Source organism: Monodelphis domestica, chromosome 6, assembly GCF_027887165.1.
Source record: "Monodelphis domestica isolate mMonDom1 chromosome 6, mMonDom1.pri, whole genome shotgun sequence".
In the NCBI taxonomy this organism is placed as follows: Eukaryota; Metazoa; Chordata; class Mammalia; order Didelphimorphia; family Didelphidae; genus Monodelphis; species Monodelphis domestica.
This window is the reverse complement of record NC_077232.1, coordinates 211,125,214-211,141,428: the sequence shown is the minus strand read 5'-3', so window position 1 is coordinate 211,141,428 and position 16,215 is coordinate 211,125,214. Positions and strand designations below refer to the sequence as shown.

Sequence of the window (16,215 nt, the reverse complement as noted above, 5' to 3'; positions counted from 1 at the left end):
TGGTAAGACATAGAATAGCATATCCTTCTCAGATATTAGTTCTTTTCTATCCCCAGATCAAAAAGGAAATACAGCAAAATTAACCAATTGAAAAACAGACTGATTCAAATGTTGATAATCCTAGACCTTTTTTTAACTGAGTGCCTTTCTCATATATATTTATTATATAAAAGATTACTATTAAATAACATATAAAATCAATATATAGTATACATAATTTAATAGAAAAGGAAACTGAGACCTAGAAAGCATAAACGGGCTCACTCATCATTATAGGGCTCCAAATAGAAGAACCAGGTGTTCAGTCCAAGGTACTTTATTTTATGAAAGAAACATCTTCCAGCTCATGAATCAATGAGATATTGTCCCCAAACCTATTTAATTCCCCCTTCCCTAAAATACGGGTTAAAAATACTTTTCCCATACATATCCAACATAATTTGCAGCAGCTATGTTTTTTGTTTTGTTTTTCTTTGATTGTTGTTTTACCTTTTCCTGTTTCCCCAGCGCTTAGCACAGTGCCTGACATAGTAGGCTCTTAAATACATGCTATGTATTTAATGCGGTCACTGGCCAGAGATGATAAGATGCCTCACGTGAAAGGTCCATGTTTGATAGGTGTGAGAGGGGAGTGCATGCAAGGTGCATCCAAGAAAAAAGAGGGACGAGAATATAGTATTGTATTCAAGGAGTAAAGCGGTGTATTTCTTCAAAAATTCTCTTTACAACAAGAATTTGTCAGAGTTTAGACACCAGTTATTTATTAAAATATCCCCTCCCCTGATGGAAGGTGTAAGCTCCCTGAGGACAGGCATTGTGGAGTTTTTGTTTTAGGGTTCCCATCCTTAGCTCTTTGCATAGTGCCTGTCAAATAGTGGCACTCAATAAATACGCATTTAATTGACCTGTGTCGTTGAAGAGCAATCAAAGGCTCTCGAAAAAGGTCTCCGATTTCTTGGGGCTGAAAAAGGAGAAGGCTGCGAAGTTCTCTGGGAGAAAACTTGAGCTCCGGTTCCCAAGGACCCTACCAAAAAAAAAAAAAAAAAAGCTATTACAGCACCGTCGCCCGGCTTCAATCTGGAAGCAAGGTGGACTGGGGTGCTGAGCGAAATGAAGCCCTGGGGGGAGGGGGTCCTTCCAAAGCCCCGCGTGTTCCGCAGGTGCACGCGTAGCTCTGGTCAGCAGGTCAGCACCCATCCCTCCTCCTCCCCAGGCCGGCTCTCGATCACGCCCTTGACCTTCACCACCACGATTAGCGAAGTAAGCCAGCAGTGCCTGGCCCCGCCACGAGCATGCTCAGTGGAGCCCTGACCTACTTCTGCCTCTCCCGGCGAGGGAGACCAAGGCTGCCTCGGGCCACTTGTATTTGTGCCAGAGCCCACTGAGGGAGTGGGGAAAGAAATCCGCCGTGGAGGGGGCACTGCTGCCGCAGAAGCTTCCTGGGTGTCAGCAAACCCTGACCCAGCGACGGAACATGCCCAGTGCGTCCCGGAGGCGCCTCCGAGGAGGCGCTAGGGGGAGAGCCCGCTTCTCCGGGTCTTAGCAGCGGCTGAAGGGAAAGGCGAAGCGATGCTACCCTTAATAGGAGAGGGGGAGGAGAAGAGGAGGGCGCAGGGGTTGGGCAAGGAGGAATGGGGCGGAGCTTGGGATACAGCCCTTGCAGACTAACACTACCTGGTTTACTCTTAAGTCTTGGCAAAGGCACCCTATGGGTGCTGTGTTACTCTGGAGGGATGGTGCGCTTGCACATATTACATACAAACGCGAGTTCTCCGGAAGAATTTAGGAATATTTTCCTTTAGAAGTGGTAGCAAATAAATCTAGAAATGCTTTTAAAGGTAAACGTTGCATTTCCTAAGCTGTGAGGTGGTCCAGTGGATGTAGAATTGGAGTTGGAGATGGCCTCAGATACTTATTTTAGCCTTATGATCCTGGAAAAGGCACTTAGCCAGTTTCATCATCTGTAAAATGGGGGTAAGAATAGCACGTACCTTTCAGATTTGTTGTGAGGATAAATGGAAGAATATTAAAAGTCCCATAAAAATGCTAGCTATTTTCTGAGAAGCAGGAGGCGCTTTTTGAGAACTATCCCGTTTCATTATCCTTAAACGGGGCTCAAATGTTTGTTCGTCGAAGGAAAAAAAAATCGGACCTTTTAGTCCTGTCCTCTGTCCTCCCAGTATCCGCTCTGTCCTCCCAGTATCTTGGACTCCCCCGCACCTCAGCACTTCTTTTTCCTTTTTAGAGTTCTCATTTACTCTAGCTATCAAAGATACTGTTCCTTCAACCTGCAATCTGGAGTCCCTCAAAAACTTCTGAGTCTGAGGGACAAATTCCATTTGCTTGCTAACCATGGGTCCCTTGGGCCTCCTCCCTGGGAAAGCCTCAGTTTCCTCATCTGGAAAATGTCATGAATAACTCCAAAACCACCTACCCCACAAGGATGTTGTTGAGATGGGCTGGACAAGAGTTGAGATTTGGATCTGGCAGGGACCTTGGAGACCATCTGGTTTAATCCCTATATTGTATTATTGTGGAAAGAGTGTCAGGGAGAAGGTGAATGGCTTACCCACAAGCTAACAAAAATAGGATTGATACTCGAACCCAAGCTCTCTGATTTCATTTCATATCCAACATCCTTTCTACTGGACTATGCTGATCTAATCCAGATCACACAAGGGAACATGTGCTAAAATCGGAATATGGAATTCAGGTCCTAGATGTTGCACTTGAAGACACAGAACAAAAACACAACTGTTATTCCTCATGTCAATCAAGACAATAAGCTAGATACAAACTATGCATTTAAAGAAGAAATTGGAGGGCAGCTAGTTGGATCAGTAGATTGAGTCGAGCTCAGAGAGAGGAGGTCTTGGGTTCCGATCCAACCTCAGACACTTCCGAGCTTTGTGACCTTGGGCAAGTCACTTAACCCCCTTAGAGCCCTTATGGCTTTTCTGCCTTGGAACCAATACACAGTAGAGAAGTAAGGGTGGTGGTCTTTTTTCTTTTTCTTTTTCTTTTTTAAAGAGAAAATTGGAGCTCTCCTTTCTAGAACCTTCCAACCTGTTTGGGAACAACTTGTGGCTGCACTTCTCCCATCCCATGACAACAACCCTATCCTCCCAGCTCCCTTCCTTCCTACTCCTCTCCTTCTCCCTTCACCCCTCCCCCTTGTCAGGTTTCTTCTCTTGGGAACTGGGTGGTTCCTTCTATCCTTTCGGCCCCACCCCCGGCTACTCTTCCTCTGGCTGCTGCTAAAACCAGGAAGAGTGGAGTTGCCTCCCTGCCACTCCACCGTGGCTCTGGCAAGCCAGACTGGGCATGCTCAGCAGCCGGGCAGGTTTTTTTTGGCCGCCAGTGGGTAGGCAGCTCTTGCTCTCCCGCAGCCTGCAGCATGCAGCCGGTGCATCCCTGAGGAGGAGGCGGCGGTGGCGGTGGCGGCGGCGCACCGAGAAGGCGATCTGGGCACCGGCCGCTCGCAGTAAGCACTGCCCTGGGGCTCGGGCGCGCAGGCGAGGGAGCCAGTCAGGGATGGAGGCGCTTAGCCCGGTCTTGCGGGGCTGGTGATGGCGCGTGGCACACGCTGGCTACCTGAGTAGCAGCGTTCAGGTTAGCGAGGGCACCAGCCGAAGGGAGGAATAAGAGGGGTGTGGAGCGAGAACCCGCGGCGACGGCGAGCGCACAGGGTGCAGGGACCCCGAGGTGCTGGGGCGGCAAGCTGTCAGGGTAGCTAGCGGGTGAGAGCCGGGGGCTGCGCCCGGCGTTTTGCACTGGCTAACTTTGGGCTGATTAGCCCAGAGGATAGGGAGGCTGCGCGCTAGGGCGAATGCCGGGTATGGTGGCGAGCGAGCGAGCGAGCTTCTCCGAGGGGCGCAGGATGCCGCAGAAGCCAACCGAGGGTGGCTGGGAAGAGCGCAGCAGCCGGCAGCTCACAGGGGACCCGGCACCCTGGAGCTGTCGGGCGATGGAACTAGAATGTAGGGACTACTAGCCAGCGTCGGTCGGGCAGTTGGATGGATTATGATTAACCTTCAGAGAGGAGGGGAATCTGTTCACCTCTGCGCGCTTGAGGTTCTTCTAGGACAACGTTCTGAAGTGGTCAGAAGAGGGCGGTGGGAATCTGAATTTCTTGATTCCTGGGGCGTGTTGGTTGGCCACTAGTGCCTCAGTTTCCCACTCCCGAACCGAGATGTAAAATGCCGTGGGGGTTGTTGTCTCTCTGGGAAGCTCTAGGGGCCGGCGAGGCGCGAGTGTGTGGGTGGGGGGAGATGTCTTTAGCTCTGTGACGCCGCTGAAGTCCTCGGAGCTGAGCTGAGCTGTCAGTAAGAAGTGCGGCATGACATTACTAAGGCTGGGCTCAAGTTTCTACTAGAGAATGAAGCTTGGGCAAGTTGGCATCGAATTGTTTCATCGGATAAAATGTGGAAATGTTCCTTATCTGTTTTTTAAAAATAGACCTTCTCTAATTTAAACACACAGAAAGCTAGTAGCTGAGCCACATTTTTTTAAAAGCTCTTTGTCTCCCCCAAAAAAGACTATATTGAGTTTACAGTTTTTGGAAACAAGTCAGAAAAAAAAAAAAACCAACCCAAAGATTTTTCGGTGCCATTATCTGCCCACACTGCAGAATCTAAACTACTATTAAAGCTAAGTTGTCAATGTATTTAAAGGTGCCTGCAGTGGAGAAGTTATAGTTGTTATGACAGACTGTACTTTGAGGTTTTCTTTTACCTTAGATTTAAATTCAGAACTTGAAAATCTAGCTCCTGTGTAATGTTTAATGCTTAATGTAATGGCAGAAACAGCTTGGGTGGGTGGAAACCAAAGGAATTTGGAGTCCAAAGCCTGCCTTTTTCCTTTACTTCAATGTGTGATCTGGGCCAGGCACTTAACCTCTGGACTCCTTAGTTTCCTAATTTTCCAAATAAAGGTCATTATCGCCCTCATTTCACTCACCTCTCTGGGCTGTTTTCAGAAAAATACTGTTAGCCTTAAAGCCCCTGATAGGTAAATGTTCCTTATTGTATAGAGATAGGGACTGGATCTGGAATTTCATTCGTTTCATAAATTCTCTCTAGCTAGGTAGAAGCACTTTGAGCCCTAAGGGCTGAAATGACTTGCCCAGGGTCTCACACCCGAATGTGTCCGAGGTAGCATTTCAACTCCAGTCTTCCTGAACACATTCATTATGCCAATTTACCACTCACTTTATTTATTATATTACTTATGATCTTTCTCCACCTTAGTTTCTCTGTGAAACTCAAGGGCATTGTCAGGCAAAGTGGTTCGAGCTGACAAGCAGATGCTTTATCTTAAACAGAAGGTACATACAATAGTCCATAATCATCTTACCCTCTTCCTTGTTACACATGCACTCATTGACCTGCTGGGAGATTTTTCTCCTCTACTGGCCCCACTCCAAATTAGAATAAATACTAGGGTAAAAAAAAAATACTTCAGGTCATTTAAAACCACTGGAATTATAGGCTAAGACTTCAGATAAGCAAGATAAGCAAACCTCTGCCCCAGTAGGAACTAATTAGGTAATCTTTCTGTGATTTTCTAATCCCTAAAATCACGTTTCTCCAAGCCTCAATAGGACCTTCAACCACCATTTCTTCGTGCCAGCTGGATTAAGGGGACAGGTGCCCCCAAAGGGGCTTGCCACTTTTGTAGCTGTGCTCAGGAGACGGTCAAGGTTCTTGATTTCTCTGCCCTTTATAAACCATTGCTTTTGAGCACACTTTACAGGGTCCCACATTTTGAGGGGTCTCATCATCCCTTTTGCTATATGGCCACATGTTTTCCACACAGACCATGTTTAAGAAAAACTCCCAGGAACTGAGGAACTAATAACTTTGTTTCAGATGTCTTTGGAGATTTATCAGGAACAGCTTGGTGATTGCAAAAAGCTTATCATATTTTATGAAACTGAGAAATATCTTCTGTGCCATTAACAGTCCAACACAAAGGCCTAACTATTCTTTTCCAAGTAGATTTTGGTAACAGTTCTTCTAGAAACCCCGTTTCAATAGCATCTAGTTGCTAAGAGAATAAATGGACCTTGTCATAAAGTGACATTTCCCTTGGTTGCTCAAGATCTATATATTTAGTGTTCTTTAAGGAGTGTAATTTTTGAAATTCAAAGATTATGCAAATAGTACCCATTTCCAACTCACTTAGTTCTCTCTAGTTGAGAAGGGTCAGTAAATGGGGACTGTTCCCTGCCTGACTACACAGTTTTCAGAAGGTAATAAGTAATCCTTTTAACTGAGAATAGCCCAAGGGAAAATTCAAAATATTTTAAGAGTTCTGATAACACCCTCCAGGAGTTATCAGAAATTCTCTCTGGCACTGATGGTTATTAGGTTTTGCTACCTTAATAGGTCCCCAAATTAAAAATTAGGGAAATTGAGTTAATTGTGAATTTTTAAAAATCTTCATAGTTTAAAATTGTCAAAAATAGTGAATAAACTGCCCCAATCCCCAAGGACACTCCCCAAATATTGCCCATTGAGGTTGTGTTGTCTTGGCAACTGCCACTGCCTGAAAGATTCAATGGGGCTCTCTTTAGACCTTGCTCTTTATAGACCCAGAGCCTTGTCCCCAAGTTCCTTCAGTGGCCTCCTTAGCATTTAGTAACAATATACTCAGTCAACCATTTAGAGTTCAAGAAGTTACTTCCCAACACTATGAAGAATCTAAGGGTACAAAGTACATTAGGATTGGAAAGAATGTACCATATTTACAGAGATCAGCATTTAAAAAGATCCTTTTAGAAACATGTTCTTCTTTTAGGACTCTTCCTATTTGGTTTCTAGAAATCTGGCTTTATTCCACTTGAGAAGGCTGAAAAGTCTCATGTCACTTTTTAGCTCTCTGTCTCTCTTTCTCTCTGGCTGTCTCTGTTTCTCTATGTCTGTCTGTCTCTGTCTCTGTCTCTGTCTCTGTCTCTGCCTCTGCCTCTGTCTCTGTCTCTGTCTCTGCCTCTGTCTCTCTCTCTCTCTCTCTCTCTCTCTCTCTCTCTCTCTCTCTCTCTGTGCCTCTGTCTCTGTCTCTGTCTCTCTGTCTCTATCTCTGTCTCTGTCTCTTTCTTTCTCTCTCTCTGTCTCTGTCTCTCTCTCTGTCTCTCTCTCTGTGTGTCTCTGTCTGTCTCTGTCTCTGTCTCTCTCTGTCTCTGTCTGTCTCTCTGTCTGTCTCTCTGTCTCTCTGTCTGTCTCTCTGTCTCTCTCTTATAGTTTTTTGCTACCTTCTAACCCTTGACATTTCTTACTTCTCAGGTACTTCCCAGGTCCACCTCCATTCTCCAAAGTTAAATTTAACTTGTTGGTTAAGTTAGTGTCTCAAAGACTTAATTCCTCTTATTCAACTTAGCACCTGGACTAGAGGACCTCTGAGATCCCTTTCAATTCTTACTCTATGATTCAGATAGATTATCCACTTCATTTTTTCCCAGCCTCTAGTTCCTTGCATTTTCCCCTCTGCGGGTACCATTGTCTCCATCCACATTTCCTTCTACAAATCCTTCTAGGCCCTGTCATTGCCCAGGTCAGTGTCCTTAGTCCACACTTCACTCTCTCTCTTTGGATTTCAGGTTCTTCTTCATCTGTGAAATGTAGAGATTGGGCTTGATGATCCTGGAGGATCCTTCCAGCTCCAACTTGCATGAATGAATACATTCTCTCCTCATAACCTTTGTCCATTCAGATGACTTCCAAATGTATATCTTAAGCTGTTACTCTGCCTCAGATTCCTTATCCACATTTCCACCTGTTTGTTTTGACATATCCCATCCATACATCACACTCATTCTGTCCAAAACTGATTTCATCCTATCTTCCTCTTATTAAAAATAAAATAAGATAAAATGAGCACAAAAACCCTCCATCTCCTGATTTTCTGCTTTTGATTTAGTTCATGGTACCTGTATTCCCCTAAGATTTAAAATGTCAGCATCCATTTAAATTCCTTTCCATTTTGTGTGGGTTACCTGCCACAGCACCCAGATCAGGTCCCTACTTCCTATCAGTTACCCCTTACCAACATCTTTCCCATCTATCCCATTCCGTCTCTTCCATCTTCACCACTACCACCTTAGAACAGTCTTCTTTATTTCTTACTAGATCATTTGCAGTAGCTTCTTAGCTCAACTCCTGAAGTCTTTTTTCTCCCTTTCAATCCATCCTACATAGTAATTAATAACCAATTAGTCTTCCCAAAGCATAGCCCTGACCACAGACATCACTCACAAACCTTCAATGGCTCCCCATCACCAACAGAATAAAATTCATACTTAGTAGATGTGGGGGGCATTCAGGACTCTCCAAAATATAACCTTAGCTTGCTTATCTTTGCAATCTCACCTCACACTAACAAATTCATGGGTCCTGTGCCCCAGCCAAACTGGATTTACCTGCTCCCCAAACACTTCCTGCCTTTCTCCAGCTCCATATCCTTGTTCTTGTTCAAAGTTTAAAGTTACATCTCTCCTTCTCCTGTTCCAGAACACTGACCCCTTAATGATACGTCCTCCAAGAAGCCTTCCTTGCTCACCCAAGTGGGACTTTTTTCTTCCTCTACTAAAATTGCTTCTCATTTCATTTTCCTTTCCTATTCTCTGTGTATAGATGTATAACTCTTTTAGAGCTGGAATTGTTTATCTATTCTGTCCCCATCTTCCCACCCTGCCTTCTGTCTTCCCACACACACATTTTGGGTAGCATCCAGTATTTGTGGAGCAATCAACAAGCATTTCTTAAGCATCTTCTAGGAACCAAACATTGAGAATATAAATGCAAAAAGAGTCCTTGCCCTCAAGGAGTGTACAGTCTACTCAGGAAAATACTGTGGAAGAAACATGGAGAGAGAGAGGACTTGCAAGCCAGACCATGCAAGAAACAAGGCTGGGGACCTGTCTGGCAATCAAGATGAAGATTCTAAAGGGAATGTCCCCAGGAGGAGGAGGCAGTTGAAGCTGACCAGGGAGAGGATCTGATTCTCTCTCTCTGGGAGTGACTGACAAAGAAAGGAGATTTTGGCTCTCTGGGCTTTTTGGCTGAAGGGGGAAGAAGCTGAACTGATCCTTGTAGCTTCTGTCTGAAGGACCCTGGGGGTGCTTCTGGAATTAGGCTGAGAGACCTTGGTGGTTTTATGAATTGAAAGAAGAAAAGAAGACTTAATAGTTATCCTCCATCTCTGTCTTAGAGTCACAGCTGTGACTGGACTGATTTCCCAAATTCCTCCTATCCCTCGTTATAGATTAGGGAAACCCTCATCCCTCTTACCTCAGTTTCCCATCCTGTTGTTTCTCAATAAACCCCTTACCTGAGAAAGAAAAAAAAAAGTATCTTTATAGTCCACTGGGGGGGGGGGGGTTGGAGAGGGAGGAAGCCAAAGGCTTCCAGAAGTGGGTGGTTAAGGGAGGGAGGGAGGGAGGAAGAGGTTAGGAGAAAAATATTGATCCATTAGCCATCAAATAGTGATCAGTAGGCAAACCCCAGTGCATTCCCCTGTAGCAGCATCTCTCAGTGTCTCTCAAAGTACTTCTATCCCCATTGTAACTAAGCAGCCCTCTAGTCCCAAGCCAGAGTATATATACCAGTTACAGCAACAAGAAATAGTTTAACACAGATTATCTATTTTATTACAATACATGTTCACTGACAAGTAAATACAAGATATACACAAACTCATTTCAGAAGGGGGGAAGCGGACACTAACAATTATAATGAACATGTCATTTATGCTATTATTTTAAAACATCTAAATATTAGCTAAATATTTAAATAAAATATTTAAAAAATAAATATAATGTAATAAAGGGAATCCAGAAAATCTACACTATAGTGAGTGGCACTTGAGTACACAGAACTCTGAAGGGAGTTCTAAGAGGTGGAAAGGAGGAGGGAGGATGTTGCTACCATGAGGGACAGAACCTTCGATGATGTACAGAGAACAGCAAGCAGTCCAGTTGGGCTAGATCAGAGAGGTTGTGAGTAGTGATGTAAAACTTACCTGGATCTTATTACTAAATGGAGGCATAGGGAGCTACTGAACCTTCCTGACAAGATGAGTGACCTGCCAGACATGTACTTTTGAGAATATCCATTTGGCAGTGGTGAGGAGAAGGAAGACAGGGACACCCCAAGGGGAATTCCTGTTCGTGGTACTGTTCAGAGGACCAGAAAGAGAGAGGGATGGGAACCTTTAGGAGAGATGTCAAGGAGGTAGATTTGGCAAATGATTGAATATAGGGGATGAGGGGTGAGAGGGAAGTGCTGGAGATGAGTCCTCCACTGCAAATCTGGGTGAATGGATGAATATTGGTGCCTTCCCTTAGAAATAGCACAGTTGGGGGGTGTAGGGATGATTTCTGTGGTTTGAGATGCCTTTGAGACATCCAGGTGGAAATGTCCAGTGGGAAGTCTTTGATTTAGAAATGGAAGGGGAAAAGGAATACACGGATCTGTTTTACATGCTGTGGTGCTCTCTCCAAAGGCAGGTCACCAGAGATACCAGGGTAATACACTGGCCCCTAAGACCTTGGACAAAATAACAAAGTATTCAAAATTTGTGTCTGGCATTCGCCTTCCACAGTTATCCGCACCCCCCACTCCTTTGTACCTTCTACTTCCTGGAGCTTCCTCTTTAAGGCATAAGTCAAAGTTTTACTAATGGTATTCGTTCCTTTAAAGGAGCTTGGGTTTAAATTGTGAAATAAAGTTATTAAATCATGATCATAGGTATCGATTGCTCTATTTCCCAGCAGACTCGAAGACTCATATCTCCAGATACCCTTTTTGGTTATGAATTGTTTTTCAGAACTGTATCCAGTGTGAGTCAGAAACTCTTAAGCCTTAAATTTGCAAACATATATGAAGACATTTTATTAGAACCTTCTCATTTAGAACTTGTAATAATTAGGACTGGAGCTCTTTATAGGAAAAAAATAATGTTTGTTAAATTTACTGACTAGTTCAAAAAATATAGCTATCAAAGTATACATAAGTTTTTTTTTATGCTATTGGGGGAAAAGAGAACATCTGTTGGTTGTTGGACTCTTCTGGTGACTTCATCTGGTAGAGATACTGAAGTGATTTGCCATTTCCTTTTCCAGCTCATTTTACAGATGAGAAAACTAAGGACAACAAGGTTAAGTCTCTTGCCCAGGGTCATACAGCTAGTAAATATCTGAGGCTAGATTTGAACTCAGGCCCAGTGCTCTAGTCTCTGCACCACCTAGCTGCCCAAAAGAAGAGGGACATGGACTCTAAGACCTTCCTCAACACATTCTTTGGGTCTCAGGCTCCTTCCCTGGAGGTTCATTCTTGCTCTACTTACCTGAGAGGATTTTTTTGTGAGGAAAGTTCTGAGGACCTGAGCCTCCTTCACCTTGGCTCCTACTTTGATAGACTAATTCAAGGCATTCTTTAAGCTGACTTCTCTAGGTATTTGTTCCCTGGAGCTGAAATACTCATGGAAATGACCTCTTTCCAACAAATGTCATCTCCTCTTCCTGCCACCCTGGATCTGAGCATGGGAGTTTCTTTGCCTTTCCTTCACCTCCCAAGAACATTTTTACAGTTGAGATTTACGATTTAAATGTATAAATATAGAGAGATTTTAGAGCTCTCTCTTTGGAGGTGATTAAAGTGCAATCTTGGAAATCTGAATTATGAACTATTTTCAAATAATTCTGCTAGATTGTGCCTCTTTTCCCTGTGGTTTGTAGGGTTTGGTAGGGCTAGAAATGAGGTCCTAGACTCAGTAAAAGAAGTAAAAGATTTGCCCTACTTGGGGGTAAGCAGCTGATCATGTCTCTTTCACCTAGCTCTAGTAGTCCTCAGGCCAAGTTCTGCTTCCTCCCCTTTTTTTTAAGTCTTAAAATATTTCTATATTTAATTAATTAATTTAGAATATTTTTCCATGGTTACATGAATCATTGTCTTTCCCTCCCCTCCTCCTATCCCCCTCCTATAGCCAACATGTATTCTACTGGGTTTTACATGTGTCATTGATCAAGATCTATTTCCATATTTTTAATATTTGCACCAGGGTGATCGTTTAGAGCCAAAAGCCCTTTTTAGACGTTCCTGCCCATACAGTACAGATAAATCTCTCCCGTGTCCAACTGCTATAACACTGCTAGTATTGCCTTCCGTTTTTTGTATTTAATATAGTTTTAATTAATATAATAAAATATAAAATTTGTATTTTAGTTCTTTATTCCAGATTTTACCAAACCAAACTAAACAGACATTTCCATATACAGAGAAAAAGATGATACAGAGACAAACCACAAAGTCCAGGAGGCAGAAGATTAGAATGTCATGTATACAGAATAGCAGGTAGCCCCGTCAGCTGGGAAGACATGGAGGGAGAATATTGTAGAATCGATGTAGATAGAGGTTTGTGGAGACAGGTTATGAAGGTTTCAATGCCAAACATAAGAGAGTTATTTTCCTAGAGGCAGTAGGGAGAGAGCAGAGTTTCTTGAGCAAGGGAGGGTCATACTTGGATTTGCGATTTAGGAAAATCTGCTTTGACAGTTATGTGCAGAATGGATTGGAAAAGGAGACAGAGAGATCAATGAGGAGGTTTTTGCTGTAGTCTTAGTAAAAAGCAATGAGGACCTGACTGTGGTGTGAATTGACATTTGTGAGAGATGCTCTGAAAGCAAGGTTGATGAGACGCAGCATCTAATCAAATAAGGAGGGTGATGGAGAAAGAGGAGTTAAGACGATTCCCAAGTTATGGACCTGGGTAACTGGAAGGATTGTTCTGCCCTATTCATAAAAAAGGAAATTAGGAAGATGATTATAAAATTAAGAAGATGGCTAAGTATGGGAGAGACATGGAGGTTGAGCTTTTTACATGTTGAGTTTGTGTTATGATTAAAATTATTTCAAGAGACTAATTTTGGGATAAGAACGTCAACTTATTGATTAGGCCAGCATCATAACCAATAAATTGGCATAGTTCATTGGGCCTGTCACCGACCAAGGATGCCTAATGACCCAGAGCAGGTAACTATACATATTTTGAGGAGCTCATTATTCATCTCCTTCCTTGAATCCTAAGACACCTCTAACTGTTAAATAGCTAATTGGGAGGTAGTCCATCAGATTTGCAGCCCTTCCCCATCCCTATGTCATGGGAAAAGAACCCTGGTGTCCTTCATTTATTAGCCAAATTCTGCTGAAAGGAAAATATTCTTTGGGATTGTAAGGACAAAGAAAGTACAAAAAGCCACAGAATAGATAGAATCTTTGACCCAGAACCCAGGCACAGAAATACACAGTAAGTCTCTCCAATATATAGGAATTGATTGGGACCTTCCTTATCCAGGGCTCTGATGCAGGAATTAAGACAGTATATATATATAAAATACCCACACATAGACCTACAAGCTGAGATGTTTAGGAGGCATTTAGTGATGGGGAACTGGAGGATCAGGAGAGAGGGATGCTAGGTTTCTTTGTATTAAGTGTGTGAAAAACAAATTAAATACAAAGCTTAGACAAGACACCATTCCTTCACTCAAGTTGCTGACTAGTTAGTAGGGTAATAATCAGTCAGGCAATCAAAAAATATTTATGAAGTACCTACTATGCACCAGGGACTGTGCTAAGTCTTGGCAATACAAAACGAGGCAAAAAACAGTTTCTGCTCTTAAGGAATTTACAATCTAATGGAGGAGGCAACAAACAAGGAAAAGATAGGAAATATAGAAAATCATTCTAGAAGAGAAGGCACTAGAATCAGGAGACGTTGGAAAAGGCATCCTCTAGAAGATGAGATATTAGTTGGGACTTGAAGCCAAGAGGTAGAGACAAGGAGAAAAATGTCAGGAGTATCTTGGTGCAGAGGAATATAGAAAAATATAGAAAAGGTTAGCATCACTGTTTCAGAGACAGAGAATGAGGTATAAGATTCTAGAACAGTAGGGAAGAACTAGTTACCAAGTCCATTGAATGCTAAACATAGTATTTTATATTTGATCCTGGAGGGGACAGGGGACCATTTAAGTTTAATGAGTAGGGGTTAACATTGTGGGATTTAACTTGGGCTTCACAAAAATAATAGAGGCTGGATTGGAAAGGATGGAGACTTGAAGCAAGCTATTTCAGGAATCCAGGTGTGAGATGATGAGAGTGCATCAGAGTGATGGCAGTGTCGGAGGAGAGATGCTGTCAAGTGGAATCTAGAAACCTTGGCCACAGATGTGTGTGTGTGTGTGTGTGTGTGTGTGTGGGTGGGTGAGAGATGGTGAGGATTCAAGGATGAGACCTAGGGTGGACCCGAGGGACTGGGCATGTGGCTTTGCCCTTGGTGGTAACAGGGAAGAGAGGAGGGGAGCGAAATTTTGGAGGAAAGAGAATTCCATTTTGGAGATGTTGCATTTACTCATTCAGTTCAAGATGTCTAATAGGCACTTGGAGCTGTGAGAGTGCAGGCCAGCAGAGAGTTTGTTCTAGATGTCTCTGAAGTTCCTCCTAGTTCTAGATGTGGGCTCCTTTGATCACCCTGAGCAAAGACACTGAATCATGTACATTTAAGGGATTTCGAGTTGTGTGCTTTGACTGGACCATAATGAGTGTGAAGCGGAGATATCTGGAGATACATGGTGGCCACAGATGATGAGAGACCTTGAATGCCAGACAGAAGACTTGGAACTTTGATCAGAACAGACCAGGGAACCCTTAATTTTATCTTAATTTTATAATATTATATAATTATAATAAATAAATTTAATAATAAATAATATAATAAAATATAAATAAGTAATATAAATAATAATATATACTATATAAATAATAAATAAATATATACATAAATAAAAATAAATATAATAAATAAATAAAAATATATAATAAATATAATATAATATAAATAACTCACTTAGTTTTATCACTGCTAAGTGACCCGAAGGACAACAGAAAGATGACCAACCTCAGGAATCATTGACAACTTGCTCTTAAGGAGGATTGTAAAATACATCATTCAAAATATGAGCTGAAAAGGCTATGGGGTTGGTTCCCTAGTTCTCAGAAGGGTTAAGAGACTGGGAGGCTAGACTGTGCATGGGTCCCTGAAATGTGTGGTTTTACTTTTTTTGAACCGTACTTTCTGTCAGTGACAACTCTAAGACAGAAGGGCAATGGTGAGCAAGTGGGGTGAAAGGGACTTGCCCCAAGGTCACATAGCTGAGGCCAGATTTGAATCTAGGTCCACCTGGCTCCAGGCTCAGTGCTCTATCCACTGGGCCACCTGGCTGCCCCATTTCTTTGAAATGTTAAACAAACCAGAAAAAGATCTCCTAATCACTGGGTAGGTCTTTTATGGAGGACTTATGGAAAGACACAGATGAGGATAGCTAAGAAACAGATTAGTTGCAATTTTCATGAACATCAAAATCATGGAAAAAAGTCTTATAGAGCCAACTAAAAATATATCTTAATCTTAAATTAAGTGGCACCTATATAATAAATACCTAGAGATGGTTGTCTATACTCTTTATACTCTTTTCCCCCTCAGGAAACAAATGAAACCATTTTTCATACCAACTTTTCCATTTAGAAAATGGTTAATCGCCCTGGTCTCTACTTCATTTTAAGACAAAAATGGAATGAACTTTTAACATCATCATTTAAAAAAAGAACATTTCTCTTTGGTTTATAGCATGAGCCACCAAGATTAACTAGAAGATATGGAATAGTCATCTACTTTTCTTGAAAGCAGTGCTTTTGTCTTAAACTGTAAAGCGACAATCTTCTAAATATTGAAATAAAATGATTACGTAAATGTAGGCAACTTGACAACAAAGCCTCAATCATTTATCCCCTTAGTAGAAATGGTAGAAGGGACCAAAGGACTTTGAAACTGAGACTAAATATGACTTCACTCTGATTTTTAAAACTTCCCCACTGCCTTTCTTTTTTGTTTTTGTTTTTTTAATATTTGGAGAGGACCAAATATTCATTATTTTCCTATGACAAAAGGTCCATAAAAAGTTTTCACTTAAAGGTCAGAGAAATGTTCTAGGTACAGTATTTATTTATGGTAATGGCCTTGCAAAAGAGGAAGAAAGGAAAACAAATGGTTTATCTACTCTCTCCAGATACTAGACTTATTTTTACAAATAATGAAATATTTTTCCGATGAAGGGTGAAGTAGTTCCCATCCTGTACATCTGAATGGACTTCATCAAGC

At 42.4% G+C, this 16,215-nt stretch overlaps 1 protein-coding gene and 1 long non-coding RNA gene across 5 annotated transcripts in view; one reads left to right on the top strand and one right to left on the bottom strand.

Moving 5' to 3' along the window:
• Window positions 1-734: 734 nt before the first annotated feature.
• On the bottom strand, window positions 735-1,541 carry LOC130455251 (uncharacterized). Its single transcript, XR_008913174.1, has 2 exons — window positions 1,317-1,541; window positions 735-1,024 (listed from the first exon to the last, which is right to left on the bottom strand). It is a non-coding gene; the product is annotated as an uncharacterized LOC130455251 (long non-coding RNA).
• Window positions 1,542-3,264: 1,723 nt separating this feature from the next.
• The window catches only part of MFAP3L (microfibril associated protein 3 like), a 79,337-nt gene continuing 66,386 nt past the window's right edge, over window positions 3,265-16,215 (top strand). The window contains exon 1 of one of the 4 annotated variants that reach the window (XM_016423124.2): window positions 3,265-3,484. The gene's annotated coding sequence lies outside the window, so the exon portion shown is untranslated. Of the gene's footprint in view, window positions 3,613-16,215 lie in introns of all 4 variants that reach the window. The other 3 variants (XM_001365445.4, XM_016423125.2, XM_007496124.3) reach the window with 3 other exon arrangements.